The sequence below is a fragment of the Cyprinus carpio genome, unplaced genomic scaffold (assembly GCF_018340385.1).
Source record: "Cyprinus carpio isolate SPL01 unplaced genomic scaffold, ASM1834038v1 S000006493, whole genome shotgun sequence".
Taxonomy (NCBI): Eukaryota; Metazoa; Chordata; class Actinopteri; order Cypriniformes; family Cyprinidae; genus Cyprinus; species Cyprinus carpio.
The window spans coordinates 546,149-573,648 of NW_024879166.1; the positions used below are offsets into that span (position 1 = coordinate 546,149).

Consider the following 27,500-nt stretch of genomic DNA (forward strand, 5'->3'; position numbering starts at 1 on the left):
ATTCATGAGCGTCCTCTTGCCAGTAGTAGGATTCGTAACTTCTCTCAGCGAAGATGGCGGCGTGTAGACGTGTGCAGCGACTTCTGCTGTTGATGTTCATCTGCGGCTGGATCGGTTCTGCTCATGGAGGCAAACCGGAAGCTGAAAACCCCGCAGATAATCTCGAAAGAGGCAAAAATGCAGCGGGAGACGGGAAAGCATCGGCGCTGGACGGGGCCTCCTCGGTCCGGCGCAGCGGCGGCTGGAAGCTCGCGGAGGAGGCGGCCTGTCGGGAGGACGTGAGCCGGATCTGCCCCAAACACTCCTGGAACAACAACCTGGCCGTGCTCGAGTGCCTGCAGGACCGAAAAGACGTAAGAAAACTGTATTTAAAGTACAATCTGCATGTGCCTGGCGATTAAAGCCACGGTTACTGCTCATCAGTCTACATAGTGTGTTACAGTAACACACATCTGGATCTGCAGCGTCTTTGTGCATTCGTGCGACATTCATAAGTTAAAGATCATATTAGATTCACAAGGCACATGCATATTTAACAACCAGAAGCAGTTCGACTAGAAAACGCATCTGAATGCCACATACAGGTAGTTTCGATAAGCATCACGATTAATAAACTGAAAAAAAAGCGCTTCCTGTTTATAGCTGTGTCTCAATCCCTAATAAGTTGCCTACTTGGAGCTCACCAATACGCCCAAACGTGAGGTCTGAGTCAGCTGAGTTCCCCTGCACCCTCGGTGACGTCACCTGCACTGTTAGATGGCTTCTTTATAGTTCTCATCCTTGGCTTGTGTATTGAATTTCTGTTTCAGAGACTGGATGCTTTTGTGGCTTGACTTGACTGACTGGTTGTGCACTGTTTGTTTGTAGAGGGCTCTCTAAACAAACATGTGATAGGTGAGCACTGCTGTTAGCTTGTCAAGGATTAGCCGTGGTTTGGTGGAGCAGCACCGTCTTGGAAGCACTATGACCATTGAGGTCCTTGTGTAATAATGATCCTGAAGTGGCCTGTTTATTGCCGTTGTTAGTGTAATGCGAGCCGTCCAAGCTCTGAGTTACTGATTACGAGCAACACTTTTACTTTTGTTGCACATTTGTTGAATGGTTCTTAAAGGATTAGTTCACTTCCGGAATAAAATTTTCCTGATAATTTACCCGCCCCCATGTCAGCCAGGATGTTCATGTCTTTCGTTCTTCAGTTGAGAAGAAATGAAGGTTTTTGAGGAAAACATTCCAGGATTTATCTTCATATTATGGACTTCAATGGGGACCAAGGGGCTGAAGGTCCAAATTGCAGTTTCGGTGCAGTTTCAAAGGGCTTTACATGATACCAGCTGAGAAATAAAGGATCTTGTCTAGCAAAAGGATCTGTCATTTTCTTAAAAAAAGAAAAATGTATATACTTGTTTTTATTTTTTTTTATCACAGATGCTCATCTTGCACTAGCCCGACTCACGCATTACGTGATCACGTTGGAAAGGTCATGTGCGGTTAGCTCTTTGTCTGGTACTCTACTCCGGTTTCAGAAAGTTAGGGCGAAAAACTTCCTCTCATTTTCTCCTCCAACTTCAAAATCGTCCAACATCTTTGTCTTACCTTTTTTGTAACTGGTGTTTGACTTTCTTTGCACGTTCGCTTTGTAAACACCGGGTTGGTGCTTCCGCCTACGTCAGGCGTAACCTTTTCAACGTGACTATGTAATGCCTGAGGACGAGCATTTGTGGTCAAAAAAAAAAAAAAGTATATAATTTTTTTTTTTTTTTTAAGAAAATGAGCAATCATTTCGCTATGTAAGACTCTTATTCCTCGGCTGTAGAGCCCTTTGAAGCTGCACTGAAACGCAATTTGGGCCCTTCTATCTGTTGGTCCCCATTGAAGTCCATTATATGGAGAAAAAAATCCTGGAATGTTTTCTCTTCAAAAAACCTTAATTTCTTTGCGACTGAAGAAAGAAAGATATGAACATCTTAAATGACATGGGGGCGAGTAAATTATCAGAAATTTTATATTCTGGAAGTGAACCAATCCTTTAATGTCGCTTTTCCACTATGTGGTACGGCACGGCACGGCACAGTGCGGCTCGGCACGGCACGGTTTGCATTTCCATTTCAGTTTAGAATCACTTTAGAGAGGGCGGGATTATTCACATGTCGTTATAGTTGCGCCGCCTCTACTGCTGCCACAGACAATGAAACTTTTTGGTTGTTGTTAAGAGGTGGGTTCGCTTGTTAAAAGTTGTTTTAAAAAGAGGGTTTGTTGTTTCTCCGGCTGTTCATCACAGTTGCGGGTTGTTTCTCCGGCTGTTCATCACTGTTGCGGGTTGTTTCTCCGGCTGTTCATCACTGTTGCGGGTTGTTTGTTTCTCCGGCTGTTCATCACTGTTGCGGGTTGTTTCTCCGGTTGTTTCTCCGGCTGTTCATCACTGTTGCGGGTTGTTTCTCCTCCGGTTGTTTCTCCGGCTGTTCCTCACAATTGCGGGTTGTTTCTCCGCTGTTCCTCACTGTTGCGGCTTGTTTCTCCGGCTGTTCCTCACTGTTGCGGGTTGTTTCTCCGGTTGTTTCTCCGGCTGTTCCTCACAATTGCGGGTTTGTTTGTTTCTCCGGCTGTTCCTCACTGTTGCGGGTTGTTTCTCCGGCTGTTTCATCACTGTTGCGGGTTGTTTCTCTGGCTGTTCCTCACTGTTGCGGGTTGTTTCTCCGGCTGTTCATCACTGTTGCGGGTTGTTTCTCCAGTTGTTTCCGTTTCTCCGCCTGTTCCTCACAGTTGCGGGTTGTTTCTCCGGTTGTTTCTCCGGCTGTTCCTCACTGTTGCGGGTTGTTTCTCTGGCTGTTCCTCACTGTTGCGGCTTGTTTCTCCGGCTGTTCCTCACTGTTGCGGGTTGTTTCTCCGGCTGTTCCTCACTGTTGCGGGTTGTTTCTCCGGCTGTTCCTCACTGTTGCGGGTTGTTTTCTCTGGCTGTTCATCACTGTTGCGGCTTGTTTCTCCGGCTGTTCCTCACTGTTGCGGGTTGTTTCTCCGGCTGTTCATCACTGTTGCGGCTTGTTTCTCCGGCTGTTCCTCACTGTTGCGGGTTGTTTCTCTGGCTGTTCATTACCATTACAGGTTGTTTCTCTGCTGTTATAGGTTATTTTGCCATTGCTGTTACACCAGGTTTTTTGGGTCATCACTTTGATCTACCAGTTGTTTTTTTTCTGTTTGTAACATTTTATTGCTTGATGATCATATGAAGATATCCGGCAGAGTCTTCTGTGTAACTCTCAGGCTATAAATGAACTTTAGACTTTCTCTTTCTATGGAGAAATCACTGTCCGTGAGAGTCCTTACTGTAAGGTCAATTATTTATCTTTACAGTGTTCCTCATTGTTTCTCATAAATAAAGACTGAATGGAGACAGTTTGTTTACCTCCTTTATTTAGAATCTGCCGGAGGCAAAAGGCCCTGGTGGCTTTATAAAAATGCTGTTTTCTAAAATAAAAGACTGACACAGCTGGAGAACAGATCTTGTCACCAGGCCATTTATATGATGTTGAGGAGACAAAAGTCCAAAGTGTGTCCTCTAAGCAGTGATTTTCTGGTCTGTAAACCATATCCTAATCTCTTCATGATCATACAAGGTTATAAGAGTGATATTTTATTTATTTTTCACCTGCATTATATATTATAGACAGATGCAGCATAATTGCCCAGAGAAGCTATATATTTTTCAGTAGCTTTAAATCCTTTTAGAGTTGATTAACCCCATTATAACTATTAAAGGCTAATAGGACGCTCTCAGCACAGGCTGAGGTCACAACAGTTTGCTGTGTCTTTGGTTGTATTTGGATGCCATTTTTAGTAACATTGTGAGACTTATCAAGGCCTTCAGCTCCATGGGAATCAAGAATTCCACACTTGATATTTACAGCGGGCCGTTAACAGCTGTCCTGTGCTGTGACGGGGATTCTTTCTGCCTGGGCTTGTTCTCAGCTGTTCAAATAAAGATCAGTGTCAAGTCATCACGGTTAGGGAGACCCTACTGTTATGTAGATTGCTCTTGACTGCTGAAATTTTTCGCATCACAAAGAGCAGTTTATTAGAGGAGGAATAAAATGTAATTAAAAGGCCTCTATTTTACTTTACAAGCCAATGTTAAGGCATACTCTCTCAGTTTTCTTCAGATGTTGACCTTCTGTCTAATTCTTCATGTTACCGCCTGCTCATTTGTCAAATACTTTCATTTTTATTCGGATGGTTCTCTGTTTGTCACTTAAGTGATTGCAGTGAATGTCACACATTTGTCAAACTTTAATGCTCAGTCGGCTGCCACAAGACTCATTGCAAAATATTTTTTGTTCTTGTCTGCCAAACATTGCTGTACAGCTTTACCCCTGGTTCCTTCTGTTTGAAGAATCGCACAGGGAAGAGAGTATCATAAAGGGACTTATACCAAAATGAAAGCTGTTTGTTTATTTGATATTAAGGCTGCTCAGTTGTGGTCATTGGTCAATATTGTAATCATGAGTGGGCCACATGACCAAAACGTTATATTAGTGTTTTATTTAATGATAATGAAATCTATCCTATATCAAATAGAAATGTTCTGTAAATAAGGTTGCTACAACATCTAGCTACATTTTAGATACCAGCGAAATTTCACAATTCTCAATAGTGCTGCAGAATACTAGGTTAAATAATATTAGTAAAAAAACATGATAAAAGAAGATGTAAAAGACACAAATGAAGCAAACAGTGCTTTAAGTTTATGCAAGTCTTAAGTATAGCCTAGGCTATTCAGTTAACAGCCTTCTACAGGAATTGAATAATTGAATGTAAAATAAAACAGCATAGGTTTCACTGTAAGAATTAAATGTCCTTTGTTTCTTATTTAAGCTGCAAAAGTCCTTCAGTCAAGAGCAGCAAGTGATTTTTGTCTTTTTTTTTTAATTAATATTAAGCACACAGTCAGCAGCAGGAATATTAGGCTGCTGTCACTTTAAGAGCCGCACGGATCCAATTTACTGTTACGCACGTATTTTCATTCTCAACTGTTTATGTTCACTTATTACATAACCGATGAGGGCTTATGTAAGGGCTGCACGATTATGACAAAAATCAAAATTGTCAATTATTCCCTTGAAATTGTAGTTGCAATTTATTAATTACGATTATCACAATTTACATTGATGTTTATACTAGGGCTGGGAAAATAAATCGATGCATCGCGAATCGAGAAATGATTCAGCATCGATTCTGAGATTTTCCGAATGCATCGCGATTATTTCTTCAATCGATTCTGAGCTTAGTTTTGAACATCAGATGGCACTGCATGCTTTAGAAACAGCCATACTCTGCTTGTTTCCAAATCCTTACACACACTTGAACCTAAAATATTAATTCATAAAATTCGAAAAGGTTGAAGCGAATTACAAAGGTGTTCACAGTGGGCTGTTTAAATTAATCTTGTGTCATACAAGCATTCTAAGCTGAGGTGAAATTACATGACTCAGCTAAATGCACAAGTGCTCTTTAGCACTCTTCTTCATGAGCATTTGAGTGTGCGAAAAAAAAACTAGATTAGAACGCCATCTGCTGTTAAAATCTAAGCTCAGAATCGATTGCAGAGGAATCGTGATGCATTCTGAAAATCGAAGAACTGATCCACGAATCGATTCTGCATCGATTTATTGTCCCAGCCCTAGTTTATACCATTGTTTGATGCAACTGCATGCCGTATTTTTATATGAAAATAAACAAGCTGAAAACACTAACTATATAATAATAATAATAATAATAATAATAATAATATGTGGACTTTGAACGATTACGTAATTGTGGTATCCATAATTGTAATCGCGATTAGAAATTTGATTTAATTGTGCAGCCCTAGTTTATGTGAATACTCACAGAGTACCGTATTTGACCGTATTTGACCGTTTAGGCACGCACCTAACTAAAAGTTCTGTGTTCTGCTCCGTCTCTGAGTGCATGCACAGAAATCCTCCTGAGGAACAGCACAAGCTCTCTTAGGCTTTCATAAACATGAATAAACCTAATAAACTTGTCAAGCATGTCCCATTTTACAAGTCACGTTACATGATTGGACATGATCGGACAATCTGACTTTTATGGAGGAGTGAATGCGCACCGCTGGAAAGAGAGCAGAATGGGGCGTGATAATAGTTTTATCTCGATTATTGTATTTCCATAATCGCTGGAGGCTGAAATCAAAACTGTATTTCGATCAGCTCTATTTGACATGCATATAAACCAGCATGTTGGTCTTGTTTCAGTATGTTAGTCATAAAGAGATAGTTCACCCAAAAATGAAAATTCTGTCAATAATTACTTACCCTCATGTCATTCCAAACCTGTGATATCTTCATTAATTTGGATTATTTTAACAATGTCCTAACTACCTTTCTGGGAACGTTTCAGTTGCATTGAAGTCTATGCAGGGTCAGAAAGCTCTCGGATTTCATCAAAAATATCTTAATTTGTGTTCCGAAGATGAACGAAGGTCTTGGGGGTTTGAAACGACATGAGGGTGAGTAATTAATGACAGAATTGTCATTGTTGGTTGAACAATCCCTTTAAATAGCGTGCTTTGTCATTTGAGACTCTCAGTATTTACTCAGCAAACATTTGATTCTCCAGGAGAGTGTGAACAAACATCCTCCCAGCGTGAATTAATGTGACATGTGATACTACTAAAAACAGAAAGGCTAAAAAAAAATGTAAAGTTTAATCAGGTTGTTGTTATAATGAATTTTCTTACTCAAATGTTTAGACAAGAATGTTAATGATTGGATAGAGACTAGTGTTGTCACGGTACCAAAGTTTCAGTAATCAGTACCAATAACATTGAGATGGACATTTTTGGTTGCTGCAGCGTCTCGCACAATATTTTGAGCCTCCCACAAGAAGTGTTGTGTCAAGATGCACTGCGTTTGGTTATATTGTTGTGCTCGCTCTACCTGTTTGTGAACACAAGAAAATGTTTTAAACACCCCTTAAAAATGGGGGCTTGGTGAACCCGAAGCCAGTCTAATTAAACAGGGCTGGTCTGTCTTGAAAATCATGTAGTTCTGAACCTGCCTATTACGTTTGTCTCTGTGAACACTTATAATTTATACTCCTCTTAATCTCTCTTTAGGAGACTGAAATCGCTGCAGACTGCAATCATGTGAGTGTTTACACATTATTTCTGTTATTTTTGTTCCAGAATGTTGATCTGAATGACAATTGATGGTTAAACCCAGCCAAACTATAGCAGGAGTTTATTATTTTGTTCAACCCAAAAATTAGTTTAACTATCCTTGAGCCTTACATATGAATGTTTTGGGTTTTGTTTGGATTTTATTTTATTTTATTTTATTTTATTATTATTATTATTATTATTGTTATTATTTATTTATTTATTTTGCAAATATACACATTGCCACTTTAAAATTAATGTGAAATATTTTATATTTTGTTTTTGTTTTTTTCAGTTGATTTGTTAAAATTGTAAAATATATATATATAAACATCATTATTTTAATGCTGTTATTGCTCACTATAAAAACAAATAGCTAATAAGATGTCCTGGTTTATTTTTAGCTGCTGTGGAACTATAAGCTCAATCTGACGACTGATCCGAAGTTCGAGTCTGTCGCCGTCGAGGTGTGCAAGACCACCATCAATGGGGTAAGTATGCAAGGAGGCGGCAAAGCAAAACAAGCTTTTATCTCAAACTCGACCACAAAGTCACTAAACCATTTACAATCATCTTGCAGATTAAGGAGTGTGCCGGTGTGGACCGTGGGAAGGGTTACCTGGTGTCGTGTTTGGTAGAACACCGCACCAACATCTCCGAGTACCAGTGCAGCCAGTACATCACCAAGATGACCAGCATCGTCTTCAGCGATTACCGGCTGATCTGCGGCTTCATGGACCAGTGCAAGGACGACATCAACAAACTGCACTGTGGAAGCGTCAACACTGGAGAGAAGGTGAGCCCAGGTGCACTGTGGGTAACCGAAAGCAGCAGCATGACCACAATCTTTGAAAAAGGATGTAACACTTATTTTTAAACTACCGTTTACTGTCTGATGCTTTCTGATAACAGCGACAGTATTTCTAGCAGCTCTGCAAGTTTGTGTTACATCAGTGTCAAACGCAGGACTGTAGGCCACACTGAAGCAACAAATACAGGCTTTACAGACTTTTTTATTTTATTTTATGCATATGTGCAACTCTGTTCTTGTCCTCGAAGTGCATTCATAAAACAGTTCTGACATTATCAGTCGATGCTGGATGTTTAATTATGCAAGCTCTTTTAACTTATTTTAATGTTGAGATTATCTCTGCCATTATTTAACACTTATTTAAAGTTTAAATTGAATCAAATGTAATTAAACTAAGATAAATAGTATCTTGTTTCTGTTAAACTGCCATGCGAGTACTCTGTGCCCTGTTCTCTCCAGGACATCCACTCTCAGGGCGAGGTGATCGCGTGTCTGGAGAAAGGCCTGGTGTCTGAAGCCGAGGAGCAGCCGGGTCAGTACACCATCAAAGAGGACTGTAAGAAAGCCATCATGCGCGTGGCTGAACTCTCCTCCGATGACTTCCACCTCGATCGGCATCTCTACTTCGCCTGTCGAGAAGACCGCGAGCGCTTCTGTGAAAACGTGAGCCGTGATCCTGTAAGACACACTCAGAATGTGCCCTTCTGTTCTGCTAATGGTTTGTGCTGTCCGTTTGTTTCAGACTCCAGCAGGAGAAGGAAAGGTCTACAAATGTCTGTTCAACCACAAGTTTGAGGAGAGCATGTCGGATAAAGTACGTCTGGTTTACGTCTTGCAGAAGCAGTTGCTGAGAACGGTTTACAGTGATGTGTACAGAGAAAATAGACAGAATAGTTCTCACTTGACAGATATAACACAACCACACACAACCACAACTCAGTCTTCCTCTTCCTTCTTTACAAATGCCTTTTATGCAAAGGTTTAGTTGTTTTACTCTTGACCCAGACTAGTGTTATTGTTAACAAAAACCATTTAAAAGCATTTTCGGTAATTGAAACAAAGCTGAAATAAAATTAGATATAAAGTTTACATGAGAAATAAAAATGTTGTGTGTGTACACAAAAATTAGGAGTGTTGCCTTGGCAACTAAATTTAAAGTTTGTTGAAGTACTAGAATTACTAAAACTGAAATAAAAATACTTTTATAGAGCTATATAGAAATATAAAGAAACAAAAAGGACATAAATTACTATAACTTAACTTAAAATGAACTAACTACTAAAGTTTTACTAACTGAAATGAATATTATTTTAATATTAAAATAATCTGAAATATAAAAATAAAAGCTAATTCAAAATCTATTAATCACGATAATAATTTACATGTGTGTTTGTACAGTGTATATTTATTATGTATATATAAATACATACAAATACTTCAAAAATATTTGTGTGTGTGTATATATATGTAAATATATTAAAATATAATTTATATTATATTAATATTTTATTTATTAACAAATACAATTTCATATATATATATATATATACGTGTGTGTGTGTATTTATATATACATAATAAATATACACAGTACAAACATATATTATGTAAACACAAACTTTTATTTTGGATGCAGTTAATAGCAATTAATCATTTGACAGCACTAATTCTAATATATGTTATTTTATTTTTTTAATATATTATTTTAAAATATAATTAGGCATTGGGGTGTTGCAATATTGACAATAACTGTGAATCAAATATTATCATGTTAATAATAATCATACTAAATGATGCTCATTCTCATACATTATTGGCCAATTATCAATTGATTCATTGTTTAAAAAATAAACAGTGAAAGATGAATTTAACTGATAGCATTATTGTAATTTTCATTATTTTTCAAATGTTCTCTAGATAATTGTCACATTAATCATGTAGAGAAAATCTGATATTGTGACAGCTCTACTATGCGATGTTTCATTTTAAAATGGTGCTCATGTGAGGAATATGAGTTCAAGTCTGACTCGTGTCCCTTATCTGTTTCCCATTTATAAATCCATAATTTCTTCTCATCTGTTTATTTACCTAGCTGTTAAAATCAAAAGTTGCTTAAAACGCATTTTTCCAGTCAAATGTAAGTGTCTGTGTTTTGCGCAGTGCAAGGACGCTCTCTCCACTCGTCAGAAGCTGATCGCTCAGGACTACAAGGTCAGCTACTCGCTGGCTAAAGCCTGCAAGCCGGACCTGCGCAAATACCGCTGCAACATGGACACGTCCATGCCTCGAGCCAGAGAGGCCAAGCTCTCGTACCTGCTGCTGTGTCTGGAGGCGGCCGTGCACCGAGGTGAGGCTCTGATGTGATGTGGACGGGCACAGGCTCTGCCCCCTGCAGTTTTGTTTTCCACATGTGTTGGTTGGTGCTACCGCAGGTCAAACCCGTGAGCGGCGAGTGTCAGGGAGAGATGCTGGACTACAGGCGCATGCTGATGGAGGATTACTCGCTCAGTCCCGAGATTGTGCTGCATTGCAGAGGGGAGATTGACACGCACTGCTCCGGCCTGCACCACAAGGGTCGAACCCTGCACTGCCTCATGAGGGTGTCCCGGGACAAGGGCATCTTGGAAGGACACTGCCAGAAAGCTGTGAGTTTAAATGCTCTTCGATACGCTCACTTGCAGGTCGGTCTGGTCGATATCGTGAATAACACAGATACATTCAGTATTAGCAATGACTCAATATGCTGTCCAGGCCAATTAATGCCTGAAAGCTGGTGTTATTTTTGATTTTATGACCATTTGGCTGATGAACAGAAACTTTATTTTCCACATTGTGTCAAAACAAAGTATATTAACTTCCAATACACTTATTTGTTATTTTCTATGTTATGTTTTTTGTTTGTTTGTTTTTTTATTAGAGATAGATATCGCTCTAACTATTAAGTATTTTATTTGTTGTTTGTATTTTTAATTTTTTAATTCTTTAATTTTTTGTTTTTGTTTTTTGTCAGAAAGATATCCATATCTGTTGATTTTTGTGTGTTTATTTTATTTATTTTTGATTTTGAGATTTTGTTTTTAGTATTTATCATTTTGTTTTGGTTTAGTATTTAGTTTTTTTGTTTGTTTGTTTGCTTTTTGTTTTTATTTTTGTTTTGATTTTAGTTTTTAGAAAGATATCGCTGTATCTAGTGTCTTTCGTTTTTTGTTTTTCCTTTTTTGAATTTTATTTTGAATTTTTTTCTTTTTTGTTTTTTAAGGGTTTTTTTGTTGATTTTTAGTTAGGTTTTTTTGTTTGTTTTTAAGATATCCATATCTGGTGATTTTTGTGTTTTTTTTTTTTTTTTGTTTACTTTATTTTGTTTTAGTATTTTTTTTTTTAGTAGATAGATAGATAGATAGAAGGAAAGAATTTAACATTTTGAATACCCTTTTCTCTGGCTGTTTAGTCAAAATATTGATTATTCTGATAAAAAAAAGAAATGCATAAATATGAAGATAATAAATATCACCAAGAGGCTGAAAAAATATCAAGATAATTGTGTGCATTCATTGTGTTAAAGTACTTCCTGTGATTAATGAACTGGGGTTTGATTGATTTAAATCATGAATAAAGTCGTGAGATATTCATTCATGTTAAATAATGCAGCGGCTGTGATGAATGACTCTGATTATGGCTTTCATAACTGTGTGTCCCATCAGCTCCAGACACTGATACAGGAAACAGACCCCGGGGCCGACTATCGCATTGATCGCGCTCTGAATGAGGCCTGTGAGTCCGTCATCCAGGACCGCCTGCAAAAACACATCCGAAACGGAGACCCCCATGTGAGTGCGCTTGTGTTTGAGATATTTGGCCCAGAGCTCCAGCTAGAAAGTATCCCCTGCTGGTAAACACGAAATGTTCCGGGAAGAAGTTCGCTTAAAAATGAAACGAGTCAACATTTACTCATCCTTATCATTTCAGACATGATGTTTTTTTCCATTCCTTGAAATTGAACAAATATTAGAGATGTTTTGCATGTGCGTTTCATAGCAAAGCCTGTTCTGTTGCTTGAGGCACTGCAATAATAGCTCTGACCAAACCTGTTCTGCCATAAACTTTCCCGTGTGCTGATCGTTGTTGTGAAAAAAAACTTTCCCGTGAGCTGACCTGGTTTCTGTGAGTTATATTTTTGATGTGTGTGTGTGTGTGTGTGTGTGTAGGACCTGCTTGTCTGATGGAGCATGTACACTGATAAGATGGTTGAAGACTGTGACACAGATTGCTAGAGCTGCAGTACTTCATCTCCAGAGACTGGAAGTGAGTCACAAACCTCAAGAGTTTTTGTGCAATTAGGTTTTATTCCACACTTTTAATTTAAATCCCATTTTAATCCCACGATTTACTTTTAATCCCATGTATATACCTTTTGAATGATGACTTCAGGTGCTTTCTTTTTTGTCTGTGCTTCAGAAAGAATGCAGTAGAGCTACTACTTGTGTGTCGCAATTTAAAGTAATGTTACTTTTTTTGTGAAAGAGAAATCATGTGACAGGATTGAGCACGAAATGAGACAAGGCTAAATATTATGATGCTAATATTTGATAGTGCCAAATAATTTTTAGTGTTTGTTGTTTTATTTTGTCGTGTTTTTAGTGTTTTTTTTTTTTGTTTGTTTTTTTTGGTGTGTTTGTTTTTATTGTTTTATTTGTTTTTTTGTTTGTTGTTGTCTTTTGCTTTGTTTGTTTTTTGCCATTTGCTTTTAGTATTTCTTTCCCCATTTGTCTTTACTTATTTTTTTTTGTTTGTTTGTTTTTTTTTTATGTTTTTTGTTTGCCATTTGCTTAGTGTTTTTTTTTTTTCATTTTGTTTTTAGTTTTTTTACTTTTGTTGTTGTTGTAGTTTTGTTTGTTTTTTATTGTCATTTATTTTTAGTGTTGTTTTTGTTGTTGTTGTTGTTTCCTTTGTTTTTATTTATTTATTTGCTTTATTTTTGTTATTTGCTTTTGTTTTTTTGTTTTTATTTGTTTTCTTTATTTTTTTAGGGTGGCCACGAGTCCTACTATTTATGGGGTTTTTTTACTGAAAAATTGCGTGAGAATTTTACTTGCAGGACAAATAGCCTGATTAAAACTTAAGTGACAATAAATAATTAGTGATGCATCGAAACACAAGAATGATTGTTCTGGTTTTATTACATTCAGCTTAAACAGCGATTGATATTATAATGGAGAGTGTATTTGTGCTATCAGTGTGGCGCTTTTGAGGCTCGTGCTGCCTCTCTCTGTGACAGACTTCCGTGAAGAAATCAAATCAAATGAGCGTAAACGACGCACATAAAGAAAACTCACAGAACAAAAACATACTGAGGTGAAAGTTCAAAATGTTTAGTTTATTGACAACACAATGTTGTTTAGTACCAAAGGGAGCTGTTTTGCTGAATATTTTCATAATTTCAAATGTTACATTGATTTTAGTTCAACAAACAAGTGGTTAAACTTACATTTTACACACAATCGACTGTTTTGTTCTATTTCACCAACAAAAAATAGCTCCAAAGATCAAAACAGATGTATTGCACATTCTCTGATAAACACTCGCCGTTTTGTTACTGAATGATTCAGCATTTTGAACGAATCAGTCGAAGGAATAAGTGATTTACCGCCACCTACTGGCGGTTTAGTCTCACGTTTAAAAGTATGCATTTTTCCCCAACATTTCTTAGTTGTATATTCAGTTTTATTTAAAACATTAATCTGATAACATTATGTAATGCAGTTGTATTTGATTGGTAACAGCCCTGTAGTGTATATTGAATTGAAAGACTGATGAAAATATTGATGCGGTGCTTTTGTGGGGATATTTTAAATGGGATATTATTGGAAAGTTCATTTTTTGTCTGCAATGATATTTTGCTTTCATTTTACGTTAAACGTTAAATATTGCATATACGTGTGTAATATAATGTGTATTTTTTTAAGTTTGGTCTTAAATTTCACATAAGGTGGTATTAAAAAGGTCTTAAATTTAACTTGTTTATATCTTTAGACACCCTTGTTCGTTTTGTTTAGCAGGTCAAAACAACTGTCACAGCCAGTTTCATTTTACGTCAGATAATGATCTTAAAACTCTGAGATTTGTCATATGAGATCCTGTTCATATATCTGTTGGGGTTAAATGTGAGTTCATGTTCAAACTTTTCCCTGTGGTTCTGGTTACAGACTGGACCCTATCCTGTACAAAAAGTGTCAGAACGATGCGGCCCGCATCTGTCACACTCACGGCTGGAACGAGACCAGCGAGTTCATGCCGCCCGGAGCCGTTTTCTCCTGTCTGTACCGGCACGCTTACCGCACCGAGATGCAGGGACGACGGGTACGACTGCCGCTCGCTAAACACCCTCATCTTACACTCTAGACATTAACTTCTGCATTGTGAGTTATCAGGAAATAGGAAATTGAGAAACAATAGCTTATCTGCGGCTTCCTAAATGTAACTATAGGGATCATCAGAAACTTCTGATGTAAGCTCAGACGAGAAGCCGAATGTAAGTATCTTCTGGTTCCTTAAGGAGGCGAATCTCACAAACCTGTCCAAAACATGACTCAGCTACATTTCACCTCAGAAACATGTACAAATAAATGATTTAGCATACAATAATTTTTTTTTTTTTGTTTGTTTTTTTACTATTAACATTTTTATGCATTGTTACATTATTGTAATGTAAATTGTTACCTCCCTCAATTCTCATTACTATAATTCAGGAAGAAAATGCAATAAAATTTTATTTATATATATATATATATATATTGTTGTTTTTTTTTTTTTTTTTTTTTTTCTCAATAGTTCACAAGTCAAATTATATACAGTGCCGCCCACAAATATTGGCACCCTTGGTAAATGTGAGCATCTGCATCGTTTATGATCTTTCATTCAAAAAATTCACAATATTATAACCTTTCATTGAAGCAAAACACTTGAAATTGGGGGGAAACTCAGATATGAAATTAATGTTTTTCTCCAATGCATGTTGGCCACAATTATTGGCCCCCCTAGAAATTCTTAGGAGTAAAAAATGCATTTACAAAATGCAAGTATATTCCTATTCATAATTGCATTTTTAGCATGAAATTCTCCAGTCATGACTTCCTGTTCCACAGGATTGTAAATATGAGGAACACAAAGGCCAAATTCCCCGAAATCAACCATCACAAGAAGTAAAACCAAAGAATGTAGTTCTGATGTGCAGAACCAAACTGTTGAGGTTCACAAAACAGAAAATGTTTGTAAGAGAAGAGCCATTTCCACCATCAGGGCAATAATTAAGAAGTTCCAGTCAACTAAAGATGTTACGAATCTGCCTGGAAGAGAACGTGTGTCTGTATCAGACTAATGAACGGTGAGGAGGAGAGTTTGAGCAGCCAGAGACTCTCCAGAAAACAAACTCCAGTATATTCTGTGGTCAGACACGACTGGAACTTCGAAACTAAACAAAGAGCGTTTTGGCAGCAAACCCACCAGATTCGGTGCAGGCAGGGGTTAAAAAAGTACTACATGCCCAGGGTTAAATATACTGCTGTATTTATAATCTTGTGGGCCTGTTTTTCTGCCGGAGGTCCTGTACATCAAATACCAACAGATAAAAGTCTAAACCTGACTGTCTCTGTTAGAAATCTTATAATAGGCCGTGGTTGGATCTTCCATCAGGACAATGATCCAAAACAAACATCAAAATCAACACAAAAATGTGTCACTGAGCACAAAATGAATCTTCTGCCATGGACGTCCCAGTCCTCTGAGCATGAGTGTGGTGAACTGAAGAGAAGAATGATGTGAATCTGAAGGGTCTGGAGAGATTCCGGATGAAGGAATGGTCTCTGATCTCTTGTCAGCTGTTCTCCAAACTCATCAGGCATTACAGGAGAAAACTCAGAGCTGTTATCTTGGGAAAAGGACGTTGCAATATTGTGGCCAACATGAACTAGAGGGAAAAAAAATCATGTGATTTCCCCCCCCCCCACTTTTAATTTTTTTTTACTCCACTGAAAGGATAGAATATTGTGAATTTTTTGATAAATGATGCTGATTTATTTTCACAGCCGCCTTTGCTCATATTTATCAAGTGTCCCAATATTAGTGGAGGGCACTGTGCATTTTATTTATTTGCATTTTATTTATACATTATACAAGTACTTTATTGTACTTTTACTCTTTATTAAAATCAGCATTAATTAATGTCACGGTGCAGAAAATCTTAATGGTCTCAAAACGGTGTTAAACACATTTCTAGTTGGTTTTTGTTGTGAAGTATGCCTCGGTTATGTTCTTGACAGGTCTGGTGACGTTCACTCTAAGAGTAAATGTGATGAAGCTGGAATAAATCAAAATCGTCTTCAATTGCCGAGACTGAAATAACATTAATTCATGTTGTGGGCTTTAAATGAGTAGTGATTGACAGGAAATTAACTCAAATGGTGTGGGTCTTGGGAGTTTGTTTTACAGACTAATCTAAAAATAATAAAATTGAATAAAATTCTTGTAACGTTTATGGTAATGGTATCAAAATTCATGACACCCGTCAGACCGGTGCACACAGATCGCTGTTTGTGGACGGGTCTGATTGATTGGTTGTGGGTGTGTGAGTGTGTGTATAAGTATGTGCTAATGTGTCTGAGTCGATCTGTAGTTATCTCGGGACTGTAAAACGGAGGTTCAGAGGATCCTCCACCAGAGGGCCCTGGATGTGAAACTGGATCCGGAGCTGCAGCAGCGATGCATGACAGACCTCGGGAAGTGGTGCAGTGAGAAGACTGAAGCTGGGCAGGTCCGTATACAAGATGGCACTAATTATAACTGTCAATTTCCATGGGTTAGGTGCAATGAAATCCTTTTTTCTTCTTAAATCAGTGGTCAGTGGTTTTGTTTTCTGTTCATGTTATGAGGATTACAGTCTTTGTGACCCTGTTACTTCTACTATGTAGGACTTGATGTTAAAATGGATATAAAAAATAACTAAAAAAAAATGCACAATAAAATTACTAAATTACATTTAAATTGATTAATTGCATACAAAATTAAAAAAGTCAAATATAAAAATAAATTAATAAATAAATGCTATTTCCAAATATAAATTATAGTAGGATCTCAGTGATATGAGAGTATGCAATGAAATCCTTTTTTTTTTCTTACAAATGGACAGAGCAGGTTTTTATTTTTTTTTTATTTTATGTATACAATTTTTGCAACCCTGTTACTTAAAATGAAGTTTTATCCCTTTTTTTAATGACTGTAGTAACAGGGTTGAATGATTGTGTGAATGCTGTCAGCACTACAGTGTTTGTAAAGTTTGATAAAATGGAATGTTCTAGCAGTGTTTCATGAAGATTCCAGGAATGTTACTTCCTGTGTGTCACAATTTTAAGAAATGTTAGGAATGTTATGTGGTAACAGGATTGAACACAAAATGGGTGAAGTATTACAACAGTAATGTAAATGCCTATTATTATTATTATTATTATTATTATTATTATTATTATTATTATTATTATTATTATTGTTATTGTTGTTATTATTATTATTATTATTATATTTATTTTTTATGATTTGAATTTAAGTGTTGCACAAAAGAAGGTCAGCTTCTAAAATGGGACTGCCGGTGATGCTAGGTTTATTTTATATTTTATGTTGGAGAATGATTTTTTTTAAAACATGAGATTTGTGCCTGTAATCTCTACAAAAAGTCTTGGGACGCCAGCAAATGTTTCATATTCTTGGAAAATGGCAGTTACGGAAACACAGTTTGAATGTGTTTTTCCGCAAAAAAAGATCCCAGTTCTGAAGTGAAGCATGTCTCTGTGTTTGTGTGTGTTTTGTCCGTCAGGAACTGGAGTGCTTGCAGGATCATTTAGATGATCTGGTCCCTCTTTGCAGGGAAGTGGTGGGAAACCTCACAGAATTGGAGTCCGAGGTACAAAATAAAATCTTTTTGTGATTATTTTTATTTTTACAGCAGTTTGACTCTGAAATTAAAAAGCCTCCGTGTCTATATTTGGGTGCTATTGTTCTCTGCTAGACGTCAGACGTCTGGGGGTGGGTTTGGACTGATTTTGGTGTGTCTGGTTTTCCAGGACATTCAGATTGAGGCGTTGTTGATTCGAGCCTGTGAGCCCGTGATCCAGTCCTACTGTCATGCAAGTCACAAATAATTTTTTTCATCTCTTAAAACCTTGTAATAAATGTACTAAGTAGCTTGTTTTTTCTTTTTCTTCATTTGCTCTGTTTTTTTCCGTCTGTTTGTCTCGCAGGAGGTGGCTGATAATCAGATAGACACAGGGGACCTGATGGAGTGCCTCGTTGCCAATAAGCACCAGAAGGAAATGAACGAGAAATGCGCCGTCGGAGTCACACACTTCCAGCTGGTACGTCTGACGAATTCACACTCTCGCTCTTCCTACGGTTACTACTGTTGTGTCTCAACCGTCCATTCCTCCTCCCCTCAGATCCAGATGAAGGACTTTCGCTTCTCGTACAAGTTCAAGATGGCGTGCAAGGAGGACGTGCTCAAACTGTGCCCCAACATCAAAAAGAAGTGAGCACGTGGCTGTCAAACAAACCGAATGTTTCATAACTGCTTTTATGCGTTTTATGTTATCGTCAGGGGTGAGCGATATTTATCAAGAGTAATATTGCAATTGTTGTTTTACCGATGTGTGAGCTGACTTTATGTATGAGTATATGCAAAAAAACAACATCACGTCCTGAGAGTCCAAAAGCATCGGCTGTGTGATGAATTGAATCATTTGAATGAATGATTCAATGAATCACTAATTAAGACACGCACTTGTCGCCACCTACTGGTGGTGTTAGTGTCATATTTGTTTATCCTCGACAGGCCTAAAGCAGCCAATGTACCAGCACAAAAACACACTCAACCAAAATAATTGAACTTAATCTATTGTCATTATCGCGAAATCCATGATGGGAAGGTTTTGGTGGTCTGTTTACTCTTAGGGTGGATGTGGTGATCTGTCTGAGTACCACGGTGAGGAACGACACTTTACAGGAAGGCAGAGAGCAGCGTGTTTCCATGAAGTGTCGTAAACAGCTCAGAGTGGAAGAACTGGAGATGGTCAGTGTATATATTTGAACATGTCTGATTATTTGTGCTGCGTATGTTGTGTTTCGTATCCTGTGAGGCTGAGATTTGTCGTTGTGTGTCGTGCAGTCTGAGGACATCCGTCTGGAGCCGGATCTGTATGAGAGCTGTGGGCAGGACATCAAGCAGCACTGTCAGAACGTGGTGTTCGGAAACGCTCAGGTACATCCGTCATAACTCCCTCTGGTCCTCTGTTTAACCGTAATGATCTGCTCATCTGTGTGTTTGTGTGGGATCAGGTGATCGAGTGTCTGAAGGAAAAAAAGAAGCAGTTGACCCAGCAGTGCCATCAGAAAGTCTTCAAACTGCAGGAGAATGAAATGATGGACCCAGAACTCGACTTCCAGCTCATGAGAGTCTGCAAGCAGATGATCAGGGTGTGAAACCTCGTCAATTACATCTTGAAACACCCTAGAGTTAAATGATGGCTTGACATTGTTTGATTAATCCTATATAAACGATTGAACTTTTATTTTATTGTTTATCATGCAGCGCTTCTGCAGTGAGTCGGATGCGAAGAACATGTTACAGTGTCTCAAACAAAACAAGAACAGCGAGCTAATGGACCCGAAATGCAAACAAATGATTACCAAGAGACAGATCACCCAGAACACAGGTACAATTACCACTACATCCTCATATACACGTATACATACTCAGGAGCTTTTCTTGAATCACTTACATATTTATCCTCAGAATTAGAGGCAGCAAACCAATTAACAGGAAGCTTTATTAATGCTATGTTTCAAAAGTTTTCTTTCTACGACAGGTTAGCGAAAGGTTTTAAATTCATCAGTATGTAATTATTTAATGAGCTGTTTTGCTTTTATTTAAATGTAGATTTTTTTTATCAACCCCGTTACAAAAATTTTGAAGATGTAATAATACAGTTTAAAAAACCTTTTTTTTTTCATATTCATAATAATTTAAAATGTAATTTAAAATTAAAAAATTTGACCTGTTAAAAAAAAACATTTTATTCTAAAGTGGAATGAAGTTGGTTTGTTGTTAATTTAAAGGAGGATTTTTTTTTCAACCCTGTTACACACACACACACACAAAAGTAAATATTTTATATATATATATATATATGCGCGATTAATCATTTGACAGCACTACTTAAAAACCAAGTAATAAACATTTTTCAGTAACACTTATTTTATTTTCTACTAATAACCATTAAATCAATATAACGGAAATCATTTTCAGAGATTTTCAAGATTTGAAATTCAATTTGGCTAAAATGGGTAACGGAGTTGCAACAGGGTTGTATGTTTTGCCTAAATTACGCTTTCTCTCAGCGTGGGCTAACCAGTTTGAGACTAAATGTTGGTTTGTAGTTATTAATAAATTGTATTTACAATGAATTAAAAGGAAAAATATTAGCTCCATCATTTTACATCAATAACAACATCAGTAACAGGTGTGAATGGCTGAGTTTGACCACTGAAGTGAGTGCTACATGTTCTGTAAAAATTGAGAAAACACAATGAAACTGTAATGTCTTCCCACCATACTTTAGAAAGAGTTGAATTCGTTTGAGGGTGTCACATTTACATTCGTGTGTCATTATTGCTATAAAAAGTAATGAGATTAGAGTGCCCCATTCGTGTAAAGTCCCTAATGTTCTAAAGCAGCAAATGAATGAAAAACCTTGTTCCATCAACAAATTTGATTCTCTTCCCTCCATTCTAGACTATCGTCTGAACCCTGTGCTGAGAAAGGCTTGCAAAGCGGACATACCGAAGTTCTGCCAGGGCATTCTGAACAATGCCAAAGACGACAACGAGCTGGAGGGGCAGGTCATCTCCTGCCTCAAACTCAAATACGCAGACCAGGTCCGAACCGTAATTGCTGTGAATGCACATACACCAAAGCACCTTTACTCCATATAAGAGTGTGTGTTTGTGTCTCCAGCGTCTCTCTCCGGACTGTGAGGGCCAGATCAGTGTCATTCTGCAGGAGTCTGCGCTGGACTACAGGCTCGACCCGCAGCTGCAGCTCCAGTGCACTGATGAGGTAACATTCACTGTCTTAGTATGATGTGCATTGAGATGTTTTGGTCTTGAATGACTAAAAATGTCTGTTTGTCCCAGATCCCGCGGCTCTGTGCGGAGGAGGTAGCTGCGCAGGAGCAGACGGGTCAGGTTGAGGAGTGTCTGAAAATCAACCTGCTGAAGATCAGCCATGAAGGCTGTAAAAAGGTAAGGAGCGCTTTGGCCTTCAATTAACCGATGGGAAAGTTGCACAGTTCACTTGCTTACGACTCTCCTGACTGGCTGTTCCCGCTGTAGGAGGTTCTCAACATACTGAAGGAGAGTAAGGCGGACATCTTTGTGGATCCAGTTCTGCACACAGCATGCGCGCTGGACATCAAGCACCAGTGTGCTGCGATCCCACCGGGCCGAGGAAGACGTAAGGAATTCTGGAAATGATTTAATGTGAATTAATACTAGATATTAATGACTGTTTTCTGTGTTTGTGCAGAGATGTCCTGTCTGATGGAGGCTCTCCAAGATAAGCGTGTGAGACTCCAGCCGGAGTGTAAGAAGAGATTACAGGACCGCATTGACATGTGGAGTTACGCCGCTAAGGTAAACGTTTACCCAATCCTCAACTATAATATCTTCCTAATTGTTGTTCCAAAACATAACACTAGAGTGATGATCCAAAACTTGGTGTGCTCACTACATAAATGCTGTTCTACATTTATGTTGCTTGCTAAGATATCTAGTTTTGGCTAAATTCTAAGGAAGTCACGTATTTCAAAGATCAGTTTCAATAAACTTGTTCGAAGAACATTTAGCAGACTTGCCAACATGCCTTTAAAGTGTTAAAGGAATTTATATATTCTGTGTAATTAGGGCCCGAGCACTGCAGTGCGAGGACCCTCTTGGAATTGCTCCGTTTCTTCTTCTTCTTCTTCTTCTCTTCTTCTTCTTCTTCTTCTTCGCCAATGAGTCGCATTTTTGTGGGCCTAAACATGCTCCAAAACCTCACGAAACTTTGCACACGCATCAGAACTGGCGAAAATTTACATCTGATATAGGTTTCAGAAGTGGGTGTGGCAAAAATGGCTCGAATAGCGCCACCTATTAAATTTCTACGGAGTGCGCCTCGAGCTACGTTTCACGTACATGCATGAAAATTGGTACACACGTGTAGGCACACCATTATCTACAAAAAAGTCTATTGGTACAAAATCCAAAATTCAACAGGAAGTAAGTTACTTTTGAATTTCGTGTATGATTTTTGTGCATTTTTTGCCATTTCCATGCCTCGTACTTTGACGAACTCCTCCTACAGTTTTAATCGGATTGTCTTCAAATTTGGTGAGGGTCATCATAAGACCTTTGTGATGTTAAATTGCGAAGATTTTGAGTTTTTTGTCAAGGGGTGTGTCCCTGGCAGCCTGACGAAAAGTTTGATGTTTCGCCGTGAAACAGGAAGTTGCTGTAACTCAGGCAAGCAATGTCGGATCTGCCCCAAACTTCACATGTGTGATAGGTGTTCTGTCCCGAACACAACACTCATGACCAAATTCAGTTATAGTCATAGCGCCACCTGCTGGCAACAGGAAGTGACATGGTTAAAACTGTTATGGACTCCTAGGAACATATTAAAAAGTGTCAACAAGTGTTAAATAGGCTGGAAACATGCTAGAAACATACTTATACATGCTAGCAACGCTTAGCTAAGTGCTAAAGCATGCTACTAATGCAGTGAAAAAGGAAGTTGCTGTAACTCAGGCCAGCAATGTCCGATCTGCCCCAAACTTCAAACGTTTGACAAAAGTCCTGTCCTGAACACATCAATCATGCCCGTATTCGGTTATAGTCATGGCGCCACCTATTGGCAACAGGAAGTGTCTTGTTAAACACTGTTAGGGACTCCTTGCAAAATAATAAAAAGCATCAACATGTGTTAAATAGGCTGGCAAAATTCTAGAAGCATGCTAAAACATGCTAGCAACAATTAGCTCAGTGTTAAAGCATGCTATTAATGCAGTGAAATAGAACATTACTGTAACTCAAGCATACATTGTCCAATCTGCCTCAAACTTCACAAGTTTGATTAGAGTCCTGGCCTGAAGGCATCTACATGTTCATATTTGGTTTATAGCTATAGCGCCACCTACTGGCAACAGGAAGTGGACATGTTTTTCACTGATATGCACTATTAGCAAACAAAAAAAATATGCCATTGTGTGCTAAAAATGCTAGAAATATTCTCAAACATGCTAACAACATTAACTAAGTGCTAAAGCATGCTATTAATACTATGAAACAGGAAGTTTTGTAACTCAGGCAAGCAATGTCCGATCTGCCCCAAACTTCATACGTTTGATAGGTGTTATGCCTTGAACAAACACCCATTCCCAAATTCAGTTATAGACATAGCGCCACCTGCTTGTAACAGGAAGTGACATAGTTAACACTGTAATGGACTCCTAGGAACATATTAAAAAGTGTCAACAAGTGTTAAATAGGCTGGCAACATGCTAGAAACATACTTATACATGCTAGTAGCACTTAGCTAAGTGCTAAAGCATGCTACTAATGCAGTGAAAAAGGAAGTTGCTGTAACTCAGGCTAGCAATATCCGATCTGCCCCAAACTTCACACATTTCACAAGAGTCCTGTCCTGAACACATCAACATGCCTGTATTTGATTATAGTCAAAGCACCACCTGATGGCAACAGGAAGTGGCATGTTTAACACTCTTATGGACTCCTTGCATTATAATAAAAAGCATCAACATGTGTTAAATAGGCTGGCAAAATTCTAGAAGCATGTTTAAACATGCTAGCAACACTTAGCTCAGTGTTAAAGCATGCTATTAATGCAGTGAAGTAGAACATTACTGTAACTAGTGCATACTATGTCCAATCTGCCTCAAGCTTCACAAGTTTGATTAGAGTCCTGGTCTGAAGATATCTACATGCTCATATTTGGTTATAGTTGTAGTGCCACCTACTGACAACAGGAAGTGACATGTTTTAATAGTTTTATGCACTATTAGCAACACCGTAAAATATGCCATTGTGTGCTAATCATGCTAGAAATATTCTCAAACATGCTAGCAAAACTTACTATGTGCTAAAGGATGCTATTATTACTATGAAACAGGAAGTTATTATAACTCTTGCATACAATGCCCAATCTGCCCCAGACTTCACACGTTTTTATAAGAGTCCTGGCCTGAACTCATCTTTAGGCCAATATTTATTTATAGTCTTATGTGCCACCTGCTGGCAACAGGAAATTACTTCTTTTACACTAACTTAAACATGCAATGTCTGATCTGCCTGAAACTTTGCATGTTTGGTAAAAGTCCTGGTCTGAAGACATTTACATGCCGATATTCAGTTATGATCATAGCGCCACCTGTTGGCAGCAGGAAATGTGGCACAAATATTTACGATTTTAAACGCATATGGTCCAACGTTCGCTGATCTCCTATGGCCACCGGGTGGTGGTGAGCCCGGGTGCGAGGGCCCTTTCATCGCTGCTTGCGGCTTTAATTCAATCATTAAACCATTATTATGAAAATTGTGATAATATTTAGCTCAGAGAACAGTCTTCCGTTCTTTTTTTGCGTAGAAAAAACTTCGTAAATTGTCACATTAAATTAAATGCAAAAATGTAAGAATTTGTAAGTATGGTTTCACGGTTTAATTTGAAAATGTTACGTAAATTTTCTCATTCAGTTTGTTTGCATAAGGATTAGGGCTGTCATGATTCCTCGATTCAATTCGAGTACTCGATTCAAAAAAAATATCCTCGATTGCATTTTGCCCGTATTGATTAATTGGCAAAATATCAGAAGTGGCGCATTCCATGGACGAGAATCCATGAAAAGCATTATTAGACCATCTTGCAAAGCTGCGTGATATATTAAACCCATTTTAAAATCATAAAGCATAATGCTATTGTGAATTCACACACGCTACAATTCAATTAAATAAATATGTGCAATGCCAGATTAATATGTGCGCTTTATTTACATACCAACGTGAGTCTCAGAGTGGCTCCGTTCAGAGTAAATGCTGCTCCACACAAACTGTTATCATTAACGTGTGGAATGTCTCAAACTCCATCTCTGCATATACTGAGAGTTTGTTTATTATAACCTTCATCTGGGAAAGAAGCCTACACCAATTCATCATATTTGTATGATAAATCATTTATAAACCTACGGCAACACAGGAAAATACATCAATATCTTTCTGAACATGTTAGCCTACTGTTCATCGCGATTTCAAAATAAAAGCTCAAAACCCTCGCTCTGAGTTTACATGTTTTGATGTCCACATTTTGAAGAAATTCCAGTGGCTTTAGCATTTCTGTCGTAAAGAAATAGCCAAATATTAAAGATTAAGTGGACATGTCAATATTAAACAAGGATTATCCGCACAGTAAGTGTAAAAACAATTGTCTCTTCCCTCTGCAGGCATTTGTTGTACATTAGCTCTGTTTGTTATAATGCATTATGCATTTTATTAGTTTTATTCAATAAAACCATATGATCGCTTGCTTTTCATACTTTAGTTTAACTAATTGTTATTGTTTTGAACTAATTATTGCTTGAACTAATTATTGCCTCATTGCTATTATGTATTTTAAGTAATTTTAAAGGTTATGGTTTGCTTGGGTTTATCCGATTACTTGATTAATTGTTAGAATAACTGACAGATTACTGGATTACCAAAATAATCGTTAGTGGCAGCCCTAGTAAGGATGCTTGTACAAAAAATTTACACATCATAAAAATTGTTGCATACAATTGCAAAATTGCGCAAGAACTAGAGTATATATGGAGTAATCATAAAATGGGCCTTCCCCAAAACACTTTCCAGGTTCACAAAACATTTGTAAATTTCAGATTTGATGGTTAAATGTAATTCAGTGCAGCAGTTTATGCAAGAAAACTTTACGAACAATAAGCATCATTCATGAAATATAAATATATGGGAACGTTTCAGATAATTTGCGTAGAAAATGGACCTCGCTGAAAACTCTCCTCCAGACACTTACACTTTGTAAACCTGTTTCCATTTTTATAAACGAACCCCAATTTACATTAGATGCATACAGATTACATAGAAAATATTGTGTAAATCGTCACATTGAAGAATAGTTTAACAACAATTTAAAACAAATTTTCTTTTCGAATTTTATGATAGAATCTCAATGTACTTTGCGCCAAAAATAGCAGTTATTAGATATAGATATAGTTTAAGATTAACTATATTTAGCGTTGCAATTTGTGTACATGTAAAGCTGATAAAGTATGAGCAATGCAAGTTGCTGGTGATGGAATCTGGGAATTTTTACAAGCACGAGTTCATATTGTTTTTGTTGTTTCTCAATAGGGTGGCGCCAGCAGAAGGTTTCTCGGATCTGGCCGGGCAGGTTTTCACGTCTCCTGCCAAGAACTACATCCTGAGCATGTTGGCGATGTGCGTGATCCTGCTGTTCCTCATGGGTCTGTTTTGCGGCCGCATCACCAAGCGCGTGACGCAGGAGTTGAAGGACAGGTAGAGAGGGGGTGCAGGGCAGGGGAAGTGCCATTTGGCTCCCCCTGCAGGGCAAACAGCCCATTGCGCCCCACATGCCGTTCTCCGTCCTGGGCCGGGGAAGGACACTGGGGGGTTGGAAACGCAAACTGACGGAGGGGGGGCGGGGGGCGGGTGTTCAGACTCGTGCTGTGTGTGCATTTTCGTGGTACCACCGACGGCCACATTGGGACCCAGTTTTAATTGCTACACACACTCTATTTTTATTTCTCTTTTTCCCTGACTGTGCTTGTCCTCAAACCTGCCTGCTGCGCACCCAACATCCCGGCGCGCCAGATGACACCAATCAGCTTTCTTCAACTAATATCTCAAAGACTTGGCTTTGCTTTCCAGCTACATGTTTTAATTTATTGTTGATGTTTTGGAGTGTGCGGGAGGTTTGGCTTTTGTTTTCCTTTCGTTTGCAGGGATGGTGTCGCAATCTTTGGCGTCCGTGTTTTAGGAAAGTTGCTGACGATGTGCATATTGACAAAGTCGGAGCGACTGCGAACGAATGTGTGTCTGTGCCTTTTTGCCCGTCCGAGTGAGAGAATTTGTGTCAGATTTGTTTGGTTTTATCATGGGGCTTCTTGTTGATTTTTCATGTCACTGGGAACATCTTTCTTTGCAGTAAGGGGGTTATAAATGTTTTTTTCTGTCATTTGGTTGGTTGATTTTGTTAAGGGAGAAAGTCTCACACCGTCGCCGCCGATGCATTTGAATGGTCTTAAAAACTGAGCCACAAGACTTAGAAAATGGACGATAAAAATGGACCATAATATTTGCAAATCTAAGGGCGACTTGATTCTGGACTACGAGTCT

General features: G+C 38.2%; 1 pseudogene; it reads left to right on the forward strand.

The window, feature by feature from the left end:
- On the forward strand, positions 1-27,369 carry LOC109083687 (annotated as a pseudogene).
- The last annotated feature ends 131 nt before the right edge of the window (positions 27,370-27,500 follow it).